An 18115-nucleotide genomic window follows, 5' to 3' on the forward strand; every position below is an offset into this window, starting at 1 on the left:
TGTTAACACTGGGCTAGTGCATCCTTTAAAACAAAGCCTACATGTTGGCTGAACTACAGCAAGTGTCCTAGTTTTTATAGTTTATGCATAATGTCAACTACAGTGTTGCCTCAGTATTAAGGTCCAGCCCTACAGTCTGGATTTACTGTTTGCATTTGCTGAATCACTCTGTATTTACACGTTCAGTTGGATAGTACGTATTTAGCAGAATTGTCTTCCTGTTTGTGTATTTAATAATCTGGTTAAAAGTAAGATATATAAGCAAGCTGTAGCAGTCTCAGTTCTTAAAAAAGCACTGTTTAACAGTGCTTCACTGGCATCTGTTTAATTCAAGTGTTATGTTTTCAGTCAGATTGCATGATGGATGTTTACGGGAAACACCAACCTGGTTTCAGCCAAAGTGCATCTCGAGTTTGAGTTTTCTTTGCTATTTTTTCATCTTGCAATGTTTGAGGGGTTTTGCTTGGTTTTGTTTGGCTTTGTTTTTGTTTTTCCCCCGGTGTGTCACTCTGAAAAACATATGAATTCTTCCTATCATGATTTCTGGCCATCTGTGCAGTCTAGTGGGGATTTCATAGGCTATTTCTATTAAAATTTGTAATTTCTTACACATTTTCTGGAGGACCAAAGTTGTATAGGAGATTCTAGAGAAATGCATTTGTAGTTCTGAAGTGCTGAAAAGAAGAGCACATAGAGAACAATATGACAAAACAAAAGCTTAAGTATCAGTAGATTGTCCATAAATAGTTGATAAAGCCTATACCTTTCTGTAAAGCAAGGCAGTGTGTGCCTACTATTAAAGTGAAGTTGCCTATTCAAAAAGTAGATACAGGTTATCAAGACAAATATTTTAAAAGCAGTAAAGTGAAAAGCCTCTCAAGAGAAAGAGTGGAAGATTCTTCACACAGATCTTTATAAGATGAGATTGGTCAAAAGTAATCAGTCTAGGCTCAGAACTGCACTAACGAGGTAATGGAAGACAGCCCCAGGTCTTTTCAATGTCTAATTATTATGCCTCCATGAATATTCTCCAAATTCAGGTCACTCAAATCATTAGGTGCTGATCACAGATAACGTTTCCTAGCCTATTTGCATTTCGCACTATGTGCTCAGAGGGTTAGTGATTGTGGATGCAAATTTAAGAAGACTTGTGGATGGAAGAGCTCAGATAATTCTGCATTTCATTGAAGATCTAAGGCCACCATCTGTCCAATGTGCCCAAAGCTCTTAGAAGCACAAGTCCTAATTTCCCACAAATGAACTGTAGGTGTTAAATTTTAAAACAATGGTTCCAATCTTCTAATTTTAAAGCTTCTAAAATTTCTATTCACAAATAGAAATCCTTCTTATCCTTCTAGAATTTCTTATACTTAGCAAGAGTATATGAACTGTTCCCACAGGCACAGTATTTACAGCTCAGCATATTGGTTGCTTCATGAGCAGTGATGAAACCAATAGATCTGTTGTTAATCTAACCCTATCTGACTGAAAAGAAGTTTCAAAAGTAGAGACAACAGACCTGCCATTGCAATGTGAAGTTCCTAAGAACCAAAAGATTAATTTAGCATTGTAAATTCTAGCATCCCATTTCAAGAAGCACTTTGCTTCTTAAAGATAGTTAGACATTTGCGATATTTGTGTTACATTTAGCTCCAAGGATAACACTGTTGATGTAAAATTCTCCTTTATGTGCTCTTTGTCTTGTTCCAGGCTGAGTCTGGGCTCTGGTAATCCAGTGGCAGATGAAAAAGATGCATGTTATCCTACAGCAGTTTGGCTTCTGTTTCTCATTATTTTACTTAGCATCCAAACTAATTTTTGTACCTGTTTGCTGTGGTAGTTGATTTTTAATTTCTTCCTTGCAGGTTTCTGTTGTGAGAAAAAATGTTACCACAAGAAAAAAACAGGTTTTGTGTATTTCTGGTTTAGCCAAAACCATCTCTCACTTCCATTTAGTGCTGCTAGCTCTTGAAGTTTATAGTGTGGCCCTTGTATGCAGAGCATAACAGCAGCTTATATCAATTGGGAATACCCAGGGGGCTTCAGGATGTGTTTTGAAACTATCTTGAAGTTGTAGTTTTGCTGTTCATCTCAGAAGTCTCTAGTAATTAAGTGAATGCAGAGGAAGTTTCCTGTAACAATCAATGGTAACATGTTCATGCACCAGACTGAGAAGATATCACAGAACTAACATTTACACTGCAGTCCTTGTTGAAGACCTGTGGACAAGGGAAAGCTCTGTAGGAAGTATAGTTGTGAAGCTAAACATTCATCAAAAGGTGACCTTGAGAGTTTTGGTGTTGAATTTCCATTCATGGGGTGCAGAGAGGTTATACAAGCAGAAGAGCTTTGAAAGGCTCTTGGCTGCCAAGGCTATGAGTGCAGAGCCTCCTGAACACCTATTGCAGTGTGCAATTCCTCACTCTCTTCCTCTGCATTCAACAGGAACACACCAACCTGTATTTTCTGTTTAGAATAATAACCCATAAAATGCCATAGGTATCTATCCAGCTGCTCTGCCAAGCCCAGCTATCTTGTCTGTGGCCCTCAAAGGGCATCATTCACTCCAATCGCTTACAGCTTCCCAAAGCTCTTATTTCTGTTTTGTGACAGGTTTTATGGCTTCATTTCAGACTATGAGACCTCCCCAGGACTTACTGACTCATCACTGAATGGTCTGAAAAACAATAGATAGATCCCCCAGCTTGCTCAGCCAGAAGTCCAACATCTAACAATTATAAAATTGCATTATGCAGCAATTCTGCAATTGCAAAGCCAGGTGATGTCATGCACTGAGTTGCTGCCACAAATTGAAAGGATGCTTTGGAAAATGAGGCTCTGTGAAAGTGGGTACTGACGATGCCTTGGGACTGCAAAAGCTCATGCTCCTCTTTCAGATCTAGCAGTGAGGAATGGTGTAGTATCTTGAATGATGATCTGAGCTTTAAAAACTAATACAAAACTCGTGCCGGGTCCATTTTTTAAAACTACTTGAAACGTCATGTATCAAAGTAACTGGAAGCTAAGCTGAGGAAAAACCTTTTGTTTTTTGCTAAGCAAATTCATTGCAGCTTAACTGGGAAAAGTTTGCAGGAACATTTTTCAGTGTGAGCCTGTTGCCTGAATTTGTCACGTTTCCTGAATGTGCTGTCAAGATGAAAAATGTCACCAACACATCAGCTACAGAAATTCAGGAACATGAGAATTGGTTAGTTTGGGGTGGGGGGAGCAGTTGCCTCCCCCTCCTTTTTTTTTTTCTAATGGGAGAAGCAGCTAGGGTTTTATTCCTCCTGAGGTTTGTGTCAGCTGCTTCGTAGTTTGAATTAGGAGCAGCAGGAAGAGCCAAGTCAAACCTGGAGGTGGGCAGCATACGTACTGTTCTGGCTCTGCTGGAATCCAAGGGTTTTATTTCAGAAGAACCAATATGACTATTTAATAATCTGTCTATATGTATCACCTAATACATTGTTAAGGTCTTTGTACTCCCAATAGTGTCTGGGGGTAATGGAAACCTGGCTTATAGTTAGTGCCATTCTTTGGGACTTTCTTGGTGTTTTAGTGTTTTCCTTTGGCTCTTTGATGATTTCACCAGAAAAGAGCTTGGGAATTTGCTTGTGAAATCAAAGGGGTTTTCATACTGGCCTTCAGTGGTGGCAGTGACAATCTGGGTCTGCTGCAAAGTCCTCCTCAGGGAAGAAGCTGCTCAAAATTGCAGAGTCACATAGGATACACTGAAGGGGAGCTCTCAGCATCTTTTCCCTCCCTTGCAACTGCTATTGGGACTTTAGCATTTATAGCCTACATGCATGTGTTCTGATTGACAAGACTCACTGAAAGAGAGATTCATTTTAACTGGGTTAAAATGATAATTAGCATATACGTTTTTGAAATTGCTGGTGACGATCAGAAATAATACCATTATGTAACTATTGGGATACTTTGCCTTTTTTTTTTTTTTTTTACTGAAAGGCCATTTTCACATGCAGACCTCTCCTACCACTGTGAGAGGTATGTCATGTTGGGGCTGAGAGGGGCAGAGGACCCCTCAGTGTAGATGCTATAAAGTTAATCCTATCAGAAAGAGAAATTTGTCCCTTTTAACAGGGACTTTCATCTAAGTGGAGACAGCTGCATTCTGTAAATTGACTCTGAAAAACCTTCAGAAGAGTATTCTTCAATTATTCACTGGGAAGGAACTTTTCCTATTGCAGTAGCTATCATGTCTTTGACATAAAGTTGTGAGAGAGTCATGTTATAAAGTTCAAGTATCCTATTTATATTAATTTTTTCTGATTTGTTTCCTCTACCTTCTGATTAAAACTTGTAGCCACTGTGATAGAGGTGCACTGCTGGAGCTGCTTCTTTCATATGAAGGTACCGATAATGTCAGGAAAACAAATGGAAGAGAAAAGCTGTCTGATTGAAAGTAAATACTTGGAGCAGTTTCAGCAGTCCTTTGGGTGGGAGCTAATATAAAGTTGCTTAGTAAATCAGTAAACAAGTTAAAATGTGCACAAAAAAGATAAAGAAGTAGAATACCATCTGAAATGAAGGGCTTCCAGGAAATAAATCGAACAATCAAATATGTGAGGAGTTGGACAGAATCTCAATCCCCTGTGCTGCAGAAGGCAGACACGACTTTCCTCTCACACTTCCACATCTCTGAGGTTCTTGGCCTTGATTGTAAATATTTTGTAGTTCTGTCAAGACTTACTTAACCTTTATGGCCCATATGCCTTGATTACAGTCTTTTCAATGGAAGATTAAAAATAATTTGAAGCATCACCACTAGCACTGTATTAGTACTGCTATGAAGCTCATGCTTATGTTTGCGTAAGTCTACAATAGATGGGCATAATGATAATTTTAAGGCTTTCAGAGCTCAAGTTTTCCAAACTTTACCAAATGTATTTGTTTCCACTAAATAAATCTGTAATAAAATTATGTGTCTAATAGGACTTAGACTTACAAAAGGCAAGAAATTCGTGGCTTAGTTTCTGTGGAAACTGAGCACTCAGAAACCCCCTGTGCACCTTTGAGAAATCTGTAATAATGCTTAAGCTGCTCCTGCCCCATTTTTTGCATCCCTGGCAGAGTCTCATAGTTTGGATTTGGCTTATGTATATCTTCTGGGTTGTAGAAGCCATGCAGTGAGTCTTATTTCAAGTATTTAAAGCTAGATGCTATTTCCCATATTTATCTTACTAGAATATTCTCACATTAAAAGTCAAAGCATTAAGATGGCAAAATGTTTCACGCTCATGGTTATGAAGTGTTTTCAGTACCACAACACAGTTTTACCTGCTCCCATGAATCAATCCAGCACCGTGGGAACAGCAAACTCAGGTTTTAAGCAGGTGACCTAGGTGTCCTGTCTAAAGGCTTATAGCCAGCAGCATTGACCAACAGCTGTTTAAAATATAGGATTTTTACTTAAATCAGAGAAAAAAAAAGGCACCAAACTCCATGTATGTATGGTGTTATCTAGTCTGGTGCTTCAGTACATGCTGAATGGGACAGGCCTTCTTCTTCAACCAGAGGAAAGGTCTAAGCCAATTTACAGTCTTCTGGTAGAAGTTGTACTGGTGAACACTGCCAGCAGAAATATTGCTGCTCAGAAAGGCTGGATAGACACAGTTTTAGCAACAACATTTGCCCTCTTGGTATCTCTTTAGACTAGAGAGTAGTGTGTCATCCCTATGTTCCCAGGTGCCCCAGACCACGCACCAGCTCTGAGGAAACCTTGGCAGCATATACCCTTCCATGCCACCCCCCTGCACCCTCGTCACGGCAGCTGTGCTGCAGTGTGCAGTATTTTGGATCTGATCCGTTAAAAATCTTTCTGTGTAAAATTAGTTTAGGTGTCCGTTTCCTGCTTTGTGCCTTGTCAAAATACGAGTATTGTTTTGTTTTTCTTCACTGTGTGTGTACTTCATATATCTTTCACACTCCAGGCAAAAGTTGTTCAGCAGCTTGTCAAAAAACGTTCCGCTTTGCTGTCCTGTATCCTGACCAGCCCAAAGGGGATAGTGCCAGTCCCTGTGTGTGCCGTGCTTGCGTCAGCTCTGGATAGTGGTTGGTGACCCCTGTGCTCACCATATGCATCAGAAACTTTTTCTAAACCATAGAATTAAACTTCTGTCAAGCACTATGTGAAGCAATCAGCACCACTGAGCAATTCTGCCTGGTTAGCCCCTAAGAATAGACAAGAATAAATAATGAGTTGGGGCATTTCAGTCAGCCATAACCACGCTCTGTGAGCAAGTCAACAAGACTTGGACTGTGGCTGAAGCCTTTAACCACTAATCCAAATCAATTTTGTCTCTTCCTCAAACGTTCCATGATTTGAAACCATTTTGAGCAGAGAATGAAAGTTTATAAAATACACCCTTTCTAAATAAGTTTAACAAAACTCTCACAGCAAATATGAGTGATACAGTCACGTTCTCTAAGTCAGTATGACTTTGTGCATAAAATTGTACACGAAATTTAAATCTTCCTGATTTGAGCTGAACTTGAAAATATTAGAATTACAAATTATCTTTTAGATGCAGAGATGGGGAAAGGAATTCCTTACCATTTGCTGTCCTTTTTTTTTTCTTCTTGCATTTCAACAGGCAGCAAGTACCTAGATAATGTGTTAAAACTATGCGTAGGCTATATAGGTGAGCTATATGCTCAACACATCTTGCTTTCAGAGAAGTAGTTAGTATAGGACTGTCTTCTGTTTCTACTGTTATTAATTGTAGATCATGAAGTGGTGGGTAAAAGGCTTTGGAAATTTATTCTGAGCATATGTGTATTCTTTAATATTGAATATGCAGACTGGACTGTTGCAGTTTATCTTTTAGTTTTTCATGTCCTACTTATTTTGACCTTTAAACTGGCTAAAGTTTATTCTTTAATAAGAATTTGGTTCTGTGATTAAGGACAAAATAATTTTGTCATAGGATAGCTAATTTGTAGAGGATAGTGATCATTTTTACAAGTCTTTTTTTTTTTACTTTGGGATCAATGAAATGTTTGTAAACCAGTTCTACAATTTCTGCCTTCAGAAGTATTTAATAAATAGTGTAAGCAAGGGTAAAACTGACAAGCTATGGATTGTTTATGAAGCAAGTTTTGAAATTCAGTTTTCAGACTCTTCATGTATACTAATGAAAAATAGTTGGTTTTTTAGTTAGTTAATAAGATCAATCACATTCTACCTATTAGGCAAAACTTAATCAACGATCACATGGTGAGAGAAAATATGCTCAGTTAGAGAAATCTGCTTGTGCCTGCTGTTGCTTCTGTTCGGAGCTCCAGGCAAGTTTTATAGCACAACCCTATTTCAGTATCACCTGAACATTGAATTATCTACATTTTAATCAGATATTAGCCAAAACACTTGCTAAAATCTTGCAATAATTTAGTAAACATAAACCGAAGAGGAAAATAAATTTCTAGCTAAGTATTGATATGTTTAAATTGGCAACAGTTTTCTAAATATCACTTTTTTTAAATGGAAATGAATCTTAAAATAGGAATTTGTTCCTATGAGTACATACTGTTTCATGAATTCCTGCTTTCTTTGCAGATCTTTTTTGCTGGCACAAGAGCTCAGCTTATTATCATGTCCATCCTGTAATGAGAAAGACAATTCTATTTGATAGTTACTTCTCTGTTTTCATCCTGTCTGTTTCAGAATTAATGCCAGTTCCACAGACCTGGGTACTATGTTCTGACATACAGTGTCTGAGTAATCAACATTCGGAGATAATCCTCTCTGCTTCAGGCCTTCCATTCAATAATATGCAGAATGACAGAGAGCTTGGTGGCTTTGCCATTGTCGGGTTTTTATCCCTTCCTTTCTGATGATACACTTAACCTTCTTGTTATTTAATGAGTTTTTAATTGCGTGTCCTGCCTCATCTCGCCTGCCCTCTCTGTTCTGGGCTACAGCTCCGCTTGGCTCTGGACCATAGAGCAGTGGAGGTTGGGTGGCCGCAGCCAGAAGTAAGGCAGAGATTGTCACCTCCTCATGGGCCAGGCACCTCGAGAGCTGCTTTGCCTGTTGCACATTAGGCTTTTTGTTTGCATGTCACTATAGCTTAGCTTCATGTTTTAGGTCTTTAGAAATCGTAGTGTGTTTAGTGCTGATCAGATTAACGTGACAAAATTAATAAAGTACTTTAATATACAGGGAGAAGAGACTGAAGGGAATTGCAATTAGGGAGACAGAAGAACAAAGGCAGTCCTTAAATGAACGTTTTTAGCAGCAGCTTAACATTATAAAGATTAATAGGAATTAATTTACATATATAATGCAATGTACAGAATGCAGTTCAAACTGACTACCGATTCTACAAACACTACTATTGTAAAAGAAGAGCTACATAAAATAGGCGTATCTGTTTTCTTCCCCTGGCCCCGTAAACATGCTTGACTAAAACTGCAGCAGGTGCCAGTCATTCTCAAATGTTCTTATGTCATGTGCCTTCATCTTGGACTGTACAGTCACAGCCATCCCACATGTTGAATCTGCTGTGAGTATTCTTATTTTATAGCTGATCAAAGCTTACATAGTCATAAGTATTGATAATGCAAATAATCAACATCTGTGATAACGCTGGGCGAAAACAAGGTGATCAATAACCTACTGGTTGGTTCTTCAGAGAAGTAAGAATAAAAAAGCCTAAGGAAGAACCACGGAGTAAGACAGTAAGAAAATAACTCATTTTATGTAAGCTGGCTTAACTAAGACAGTCTCCAAGCACATGAATGTGTAAGCTTGAGCCCAAAACATACAGGTCACACTGAATAGGTTCAGCCTCTGTTTTCTCTGTTCCTCTGAGCATTTCCTGCTCATCTTTCTCAATGTAGTGTGCAGTAGTGATATACCTGTTATCTGCCCAGTCGTAATGTTTATCTATAGTGCTATAGGAAGGCATAAGTCTGGGAAGAACACAGTCTAAATCCAGACTGAGAGCTCTCCTACAACCCATCAGCTAGGACTAGGATTACAAAAAATAATATGGGATTTCCTGTACTGTCTGATTGAATTTTATGTATTCAAAATCATCATAATAGATAGGATGGTATTTTCTGTATTTCCCCAACATCTGCTGTTTCCTTATGTGCAGGCAAACAACACATCCTCAAGCTGCAAACCTTCCTGACACGTATACATGATAGGAAATGTCACTTCATACCTTGTCTGCTCTGGATGATCACTGGGAAAGGGGAGAGAGAAATGCCTGAGCGTCAAAGATAAGATTCAAGATCTTTAGAAAGGAGCAATTGCAACAGATCAGCAACACCACCTTCCCTCATCCCCACACAAGCTGCGTGCAGTGGGACATGCATTGCTGCCTCCGTCAGCGCAATGTAGCATGTAATTTTGCTCACCGGCTTGCACTATTCTGCAGCAGCTGCAAGCTGCTCTCACTCTAGGAAGTGGAGGCAGGGGCGCTTGCACTGCAGCACTGCTGTTGGTACACAACACAGTGAGAACTGCCAGGATGGGTGCCCACAGTGTGTTTGTACGAAGCACACTGGAGAGCAAGTGGTGGGTCTGCTTTTGTTTGTCTCTGGCCATCTGTGAGCATCCTCGCTTGCAACACCCCACTTACAATTAGTTGTTTCCACATGGCTGCCTACTGTTTCCAAATGCTGTCAGATGATACAGTAAAGGAAATTGGTCTTTACAGTTCACTAAGTCTCCCTTGAAAGCTATGCTTTGCATGACGTCTGCATGCTGAAACCTAAGACCAGTAGGAAAGCAGGGCAATGCAGACTTTAATTCTGAAATCAAATTTGAAGGAGGAGGTGTATTTTAGAAAAAGGGAATAAAATTGCATTTCAGAGTTTTCAGAGCTCCCGCTGCTTGTCCTATCCTAAAACTGGTGCTTTTAGGGCTGCACTCCTGAGTGCAGACCAGCTCGGCAGCTGCGAACTCTCATCAGGTACAGTAGTGACAAAATTGTAGAGTTACGCAAGGTCCACTCTGAAGCCCTGGTTTAATTATATTGGTGCATGTTGTCTAGATAAGAATATTGGCCCAGTTCAGAATCTGGGTTTTACTGTGCAACCAGCAAAATAATCTAGATAAATTGTTGTGTTTTAAATAATTAGTTATTGACCTTTTTTCTGTATTCCATCTATGTTACCTAATATCCCAGTGGACTCTTGATCAAAGACCCACATCCTACTCTTGCAGGGAGGTGGATTAACTGGCTTGATGTGTCCTTCCCATTTCTAGCTTCAAAGGCTGCTCCCGTGCTTCCGCACTGGCATCAGCTGCCTTGTTACCTTGGGTGGAGGGTTGTATAAAGATGTTACACAAAGAGCAGATGAAGGGAAACTGGACACAATCTCGGGAAACTTCTGGCTGACACGCAGGATGGCTCATACAGCAAGAGGCACGCGGATAACCCCGAAGGAAAGAGGTAATAGTGAAGTGCTGCTTGTAGGCACTGTTTGTGTCAACAAATGACTGATAATGGCTTTGGGAGAGTCAATAGATTTTAGCCCAAGGCACAGATAACATGCCAGTATCATGAAGCACTATTCAGTGGTGTTGGAGTGTCTACAGAGACATTTACTATCTACAAAGACCACAGTGTAGCAAGGTGAAGGCTGCTGCACCTCTTTGGAGTTACTATGTGTTTGCTTGCTTTTCAACAGTATTCATTGTTCTGTGATGCAGCTCAGTGTTTATAGATAAAATCTGCTTTGAGCAAAATTTCCTTTTGGATCATCAGGGTAAATATGTCCACAGGAGTCCCTTGTCTTCAGCCTCTGTGTACAACAGCACTTGGAGTGGTGGAGCTGTGGTGGTGCTGTTACACTTGAACGTAATAGCTGTGGGCTCAATTTTAATTTTTTTTGCATTATTTATCATCTTAGACAGTGTCTGTGGGTTCTTCAGATAGCATGCTGCCCTCAACCATTTTCTACTCTGGAATAAGGAATCCCCCAAATCCAGGCAAATACAGAGTCAGCAGATTGATCCAAGTTTGATCACACCATTAAGAATATCCTGTCATTTACAAAAAAGGTTTGAGATTGGTTTGTTTGCTGCAGCTGGAAACCTTCATTTCATTACGCAAATTATTTCTCTGAAAGCTGCTAAGAAGGATTGTGGTCTATAATTAGAATAATACCCCACAGGATTACGTTCACAAATGTAATTATATAATCATTTAGAACTAAATTGTGCTGTGAAACTACAAGGTTTTTCAAAGTGGTACTGGCATTTCTGGAGGGTTGTTTTCAAGATTTTCTGTTGTAAAGTAGTTGCCACGGGCCAATGAGAAAGATTTTCACTTCAACAGAGAGCTCCCCCCACCTGTCCCTATTAAAAGTTTGAGATTAATCAAGATTTGGGTTTATGTTCACATATCTGCTGTAATTCAGAGCCAGTTAGCAGCAGTGAAATCAGACACAGGCGTTTAGCTTTCCGTACTTACAGTGAGATGGTGTAAGTCGGAGTGTGTCTGTTGAAAGTCCACAGAGGAATGCTGTTTTACACAAGCTCTTTTGGTACTTTAGTACAAATGGTACTTTAGTATTTCATTCATAAGTGAACAATCAGTTGGTGAAATTGCTCTTCAGGGACTGTCTTGTCATGGCTCTATGGCAGGGAGGCTGTGAGCTGCATTTGTGTCCACAGTGCTCTTGGAAGTCTGAATATACTCAACTCTCCTTACTCAAACCTGTGTGAATGTGTTGGTGCAGTTCATGGATGAGCACTGATATAATACAAAACTATTTTGGACTCAATTCATTTCATTGTTCTTCTGCCTGAAATGATGAAACATAAATATGAAGTTTTAAGCAGTTTTAATGTGCGCTTTTCTTCTTGAGGTTTGCAAAATCCATTTTAATATCTTTACACTGTTCATATGGCATCTAATCATATCCCTTTATACATTGGTTTATTCACAGTGCCTTGTCTCTTGCACAGACAAAACAGTACCAGAAACTTTGCTTTGTGTAGCACAGTGTACTCTAGAAATAAAAAGCAGTACTTTGCCATGTTTTATTAGGAATTCACCCACTGTCCTCTCAGGTTGCAAACCCCTGCTTACTGAGCCAATGGGCAGTAGCAGGGTAGACTAATGAGGAACTGCAATATTTGCAGCCTGAGAAAGGCAAATATTTCACAGAGTTCTCCAATTATCTCTGGTAGCCTCACACACTTCTAATGAGCACAAGGTAATCAGCCGATCTCTTCCAGTGTATTAATGAGAGACACTTAAAATTCTCCAGGATTCCTGCAGTGAACTGATACATGGACCAAAATGGATAAATAAAGTGGCGGTGCAGTTGCTACTCCGATGCCTCCCATACTCTTCTCAGGGCTGGTTGTCTCTGCTTGCAGTGTGTTTTGTTGATACTTTGTTGTATGCAAACCAAAGACACGCTAATTTTGGAATTGCAAGCATGCCTGAGCAGCAGCATGACCTGTCTGCTGGGAAACTATGAAGTCATTCTTCCCCAAGACAGGATCCATCTCCTAACAAGGACTACTCTGTGTTCAGCTACTTGCTCACATCTCAAACAGTGCAACTGGACAAGAAATGGGATGTCAGAAAATGCAAAGCTGCAAACACCAGCAGTTACTAGCTGGGCTTTTACTGTCCCATCCCATGTCAGGAAGAACAGGAGGATCTCAGGAAGCAGCGAGCATGGCATGAGGGCCATCTTCTTTGGGAGGCTTCTGATTAGCAACAGTAGCTGTATTTATTCAAGATTTTTTAAAGCAAGGACAGGAGAAATTGTTACTCAAGTGGACTTTGCCTGTGAGGTTGGAATGTACACAGATTTGTTAATACCCAACAGAAACTTGGAAAGGAAATAGAATTTGAAAACATTCTCCAATCCAAAAGTCTGTGCCATAATGAAACCCATTTAGAAGCAGATGTTTATAGGAGAAAAATATCAGTCATTTGAAAGTGTAAATTGACAGCCAGTATCCTTTCTAATTCCCTAATCTGCAGCTGTGCTAAATTCAAACGTGTACTTTTGGATGCTCAGGAGATTGGTACTGAGAGATGTTCTTCCATGTTTAGTACCTCCTGGCCTTAAAGTTACACCACATGCTTGTATGTGCTTGCAACTCATATTACACAGTTTTGTAGCACAGATCAGTTTAGTATTTTTGTAATCATGCAAACACCCTCAGCTGAACTGTAAGTTCAGTTGGGGGACAAAATGCTGAGAGTCTGTTGTTACTGAATGAGAATCAAAGTTGCACAGCTGAGTTTTTAACTAGTGTCTTTGTCTTGTATGTAATTAGCATAGAGATAGCCTAAAACAACTGCCTTGAACCACGAGACAGAACTGAAATGTCATTGAGGTTTTGCAGGCATTTGGTGGCTGGCATGGGGTTTGGGTGCAGCTCTCGGTGGGCAAAGATCTGCACGGCAATATCAGCCCAGTCACCTCCTCTCTGTCCCTGCTGGCTGAATGGAGCCCTGGGAGTTTCAGTTCTCACAAAACACCAAGAATGTCAAAATTCTGTCTAATATGCAAGCAAAAAGCTTCATCCAGCAATGCAGCAGCTCCCGGATTTGCTGCTGAGAAAGCTGAATGCTGAAAAGCAGTCAGAGAGAGCTGGAGTGCTGTGAGGCACCAGCTCAGAGTGCTGGTGTTGGAGCCAGCAAGGGCAGCAAACTGGGGAAAGTAAGGGGAAAAATAAATATTAATATGAGTGAAGTGTTTTGCCTATGTATAAAACCTCAGCTGTAATATTGTAATACCTGTTCTTGTGGTTTATGATGGCATTAGGCTCTCTAAAGGTTTATTATGTGCAGCTGGATGTACATTAGTCTATTTATTAGTCATCACAAGGTTGTTGACATTATTTCCACAGTGCTTTTACATTAAGAGCTTACTGTAATGATAGATTTATGTTAGGGTACTGAAGTAATTTCCTCATATCAAGACAGCTTAGAAATACAGGGACCTAAGCTGTTGCTATAATGAATTTTCTGCCTCTCACAGGGATATTTATCCAATCTGTTCTGTAAACAGAGAAATTAGTTCAGACTTGTGCAAATGCTTTAATTACACTTAACTGGATTAAATGGCTGAACTCTGAGGAAATGGTGTTTCTTCAGACAAAACAGTTTGACCAGGTCATCAGAGTACATTTTAAATTCAGCCTGACAACTCTGGACAGAACAGGCCTGTATTAGCTGGGCTGCTGGTGAAGAAGCCGCTGGCCCTGAGCAGTTGCGTTGAGATGTGAGGATCTGTGACATGAAGGGCTGTTTGGTATTACAGTTCATGCCATTTCCTCTCTTCAAGCTTACCCCTCTTGGACAGAAATTAGTCTTTGGAAACTGATCCAAATTGTGGCAGTTTCACAGTCTCTTTCTTCCTCCATGAGTGAACGATTGGCTCCAGAGGTTTTATGGTGAATATTTGCTGATCAATTTTCTAAAGGTGCATGCAGCAAATCATCTTAAAGGCTTCAGGTCTCATTTCCTTGACTATGTTGTGTTAGGTTGAGTGATGACTTTTGGAGAAATACCAGATGGCGTTGTTGCTTTGGTGGCATCTGCCTGACATTCCCCTTAGAGCAACCTCAGCTATGTCCTGAGTGAAACATGCGTCCCCTTGTGCACTGGGGGTGGGCTCCAGGCAGCCAGTCCCAGCCACAGCTTCCCGCATCCTCCAGAAACACTCTTTGGCCCTGAGAAGGATTTGGTTTCTAATCCCACCTTGTGCTAAGCTTCTCATTGAGTTGCTACAGCCAGCTCCCTGCTCAGTATGGTCCTTGCAGGATTATTTTGAGGCATTTCTATTTCATTTTTCACCTTATTGAAACCAAATATGTCTTAGACAGGGGTGTAGGTCCTGTTGCAAAGCCAGGACCAAACATTGACGGCTCTAGCACCTGATTCTGTTTAACCCCCAGGAGCTCAGCATCCCCCAGCCTCCCTGTGCACCCCTCTGAGCAAGCGCCTGGGTTAGCCCTCGGCAGAAAGTTGCTCCTTGGTGCTGACAATCAGACCTGAGTGTAAAGGAGCCACCTCCTTTCTTCTCAGATGCCAAAATGGGCATAAAAGCTAAACTTGATGAGTGTCTCATGGACATAAGGCAAAATGACACCTTGCGCTTACACCCTTTCTCACCTTCTCAGCGTTCTTTATAGTGGCGGTTTCTGTGCTTTCCACAGATATGCAAAATGGGAACACTGTCACCTCTGTTATTTCTATATACTCTAAAATTTACTTGTCATATGGTAGTGCTCAGCTTTACTGTCTTCTCCACTTCTAGCCATTGCAACTCCCACTCTTCCAGCCCTTTAGCCATTTAGAGGTAACAGCTCAGCTTCCGTTTTTAATTGCCGCTGTCTGAACCAGAACTACTGGAGAGCTGTGGAGTTTCTCTGGTTTGCTGGGTTTCCTGAGACCAGAATTCCTTCTAAACCACAACTGCAGCACGAACATCTTCATGGCATATTTCAGCAGTGTCTTTGAAATTTATTCTAATTAGTGCTCTCTGATAAAAATGAGTCTCTTATAAATATTATATACACAGGTACATTTCAGGCACAGTAAACTGGAAGAATTTAAAAAGTGATTGTATGGCAGAGGACAAAAAAATGTGTACATACTCTGTACAGACCTTCTATTTTATGCAGTGTCTGAGAAGCTGTGTTAAGTAAAGTATATACAATTTTAGTACATCCACATATCCACTTCCATACAAAGATAAATGTTGACTTCAATCATTTAAAAAAAAAGAGCTTTTATTTTTCTCAATATTGTAAATATACTGTTGCTGCAAGGACAGCTATGAGCTTTGTTCTGTTTAAGGTTTTAAATAGCTTTATGCACATAATGGGAAAAGGCCAGGATTGTCAGATCCTGCCAGAAAGGAAATCAGCTATAATCAAAGTGTGGCACGGCATTACATACCTCACCATGCAGACGGTGCAGGGCTAAACGGAATCCGTAAATTCAGTATGTGTCAATTCCGTGTAATTTAGAGTTCACTGCAAGTTGGCCTTGAGTCTCTTTCGATTTAAAATATTCCTGATTTGCACTGGTGCACCTCAGGAGAGGGAGACGTCCCCAGCTTTTTAATATTAACAGTGAGTGGAAATGCCATCAGCATTTATCATTCAAACTTTGCTGAATACATTACACTGCAGATCTCATTGCCCCTTTTGCAGAACGGGAGAGGAATGGAATTGTGTTAAATACTTGGTGGTTGTGCCAGGAAGGCTCTCAGTGCTCCTGCTGCCCGGAGCAGCTCTCCCCAGAGCACAAGTCCTGTCCCTGCAGTACCACACTTGGCCAGGCAGCCTGGGCCGGTGCTGGGCGATACCCAGGGTCACATCTGTGTGTGAGCTGTGCCATGAAGCAGTGGATCACATTGCCTGTTGGGAAACAGGCTCAGGCCTGTGTTTCCTAGAGCTCCTCTAATATTTTGAACAGTATTGTAGCCAGTGTTTGGCTGGTTTGTTTGTTTTCGGCAGAGGGAACAGCGGCAGAAGTCGGTTATTCCCACAGCACACACAGAGGCACAGAGTGGGTTTGTCCTCCCACCTCCCAGGCTGGAGCAAACTCAGTGGTTTGATTATAAGAGATTAAGAATATGATGCTTCCCCATTGCTCGATAGCGTTAATTCCATTTATCTCCGTCGGTGCTAACAAGGACATGTCTGACTTCAGCTCTCTGACCTTGGTTCCTTTTAGTGTTTATTTTCATGAGATAATTAATCCTCTTAGTGTATGGTACCTTCTCACCTCAAAAGTATTGTTCTCATTGTTATTCCCAGCCCTGGGAACATCAGTAAATATTAAACCATAGCCCATTGCTTCATTACAGGGAATGGTGACCAGTGGTGGTAGGATACATGGAAATGGAATGAAGCTGCATCAGGGGAAGTTCAGATTGTACATTAAGGAAAGGCTCTTCACTGAGAGGGTGGTCAGTCGCTGGAACAGGTTCCCCAGGGAAGTGGTCATGGCACCAAGCCTGCCAGAGTTCAAGGAGTCAGTCCCATGATTCAGGTTTAGGTAGTCCCATGAGAAGCAGGGAGTTGTACTCAATGATCCTTATAGGTCCCTTCCAATTTGAGATACTCTATGATTTTATGATTCTATGAACAGCTGGATCGCTTCTCTTCAGACCTTTTATTTTCTCTGGGCTATGGCAGCTAAACTTCAGAGTTTAAGCTAGCATAGAGAAAGGACCCAGCTTTCTTTGCAGTTTTCATACCAAGATTGCTGTTTGTTGGTAAACCATTTTTATGCATATAAAGAATGCTTTGGGATTTTGCTCCCTTGTATGTTTATTTATGAAATGTAAAGCAGGCAGAAATTTTGAATAGTCCCATGGTATAACCCAGAACTGAAATGTAAAGATGCAACAAAAAAAACAGTGGTGCTAATAATAGAAATGCAAGGTCTCTGAGGGTGAGCGTGATTGGTGGGAGATGCTAGTGCTGTTGTAATTGGGAAGGAAAGGATTCTTCTGCTTCACTTCTTCCCAAGAGTTTCGGAAAGCTTTTTCTTTGTTTTAAAGTTGTACTTCACAAAAAACTGGTGGCAGTCGCGACCTGAAGGAGCAGGGCAGAAACAAACCACAAATGCAGCAGCGCTGAACGTTTCGGGGCAGAGCAAACAGCCAGTTTTTGGCTTCATGACATTCAGGGGCAGCTGTCAAATTTATTCGTTCTAGGTTGGCTTTGACTGTGCCAACCTGCACAGGGCTGAAGGGAAGCCCTCTGCTACCTCTACAATAGAAAACTGTGACTTCCCTTAACTGATGATGTGAAGAGTGAACAAATTTACTGGCCTAAAGCATCTTGCATCTTAGCAGCAGCGAACTAGCACAAACGCAATGAAGCTCCCCTGTGAGGTGCCTTTCACCCTTCCTGTTGGACTGAGATTCTTTCATTGTATTTATTTCAAATTCCAGTAGCTTGTGTGCACTCTTGTATCATACAGCTTTGCCACATGGAATTGCTTCTGTGTTTGTCTTTCTGGCAGTGTTTAATGCCTTTTTTTATGTGTAGTTTTCTCTCCTTTCTGCTCTGTTGCTATTAGTTCTTCAAGCAGTCTGCCATGTCTCTCCTCCAAAAGTGGCATAAGCGCCTTAGCACGCT

Source organism: Nesoenas mayeri (genome assembly GCF_963082525.1).
Source record: "Nesoenas mayeri genome assembly, chromosome: 12".
Taxonomy (NCBI): Eukaryota; Metazoa; Chordata; class Aves; order Columbiformes; family Columbidae; genus Nesoenas; species Nesoenas mayeri.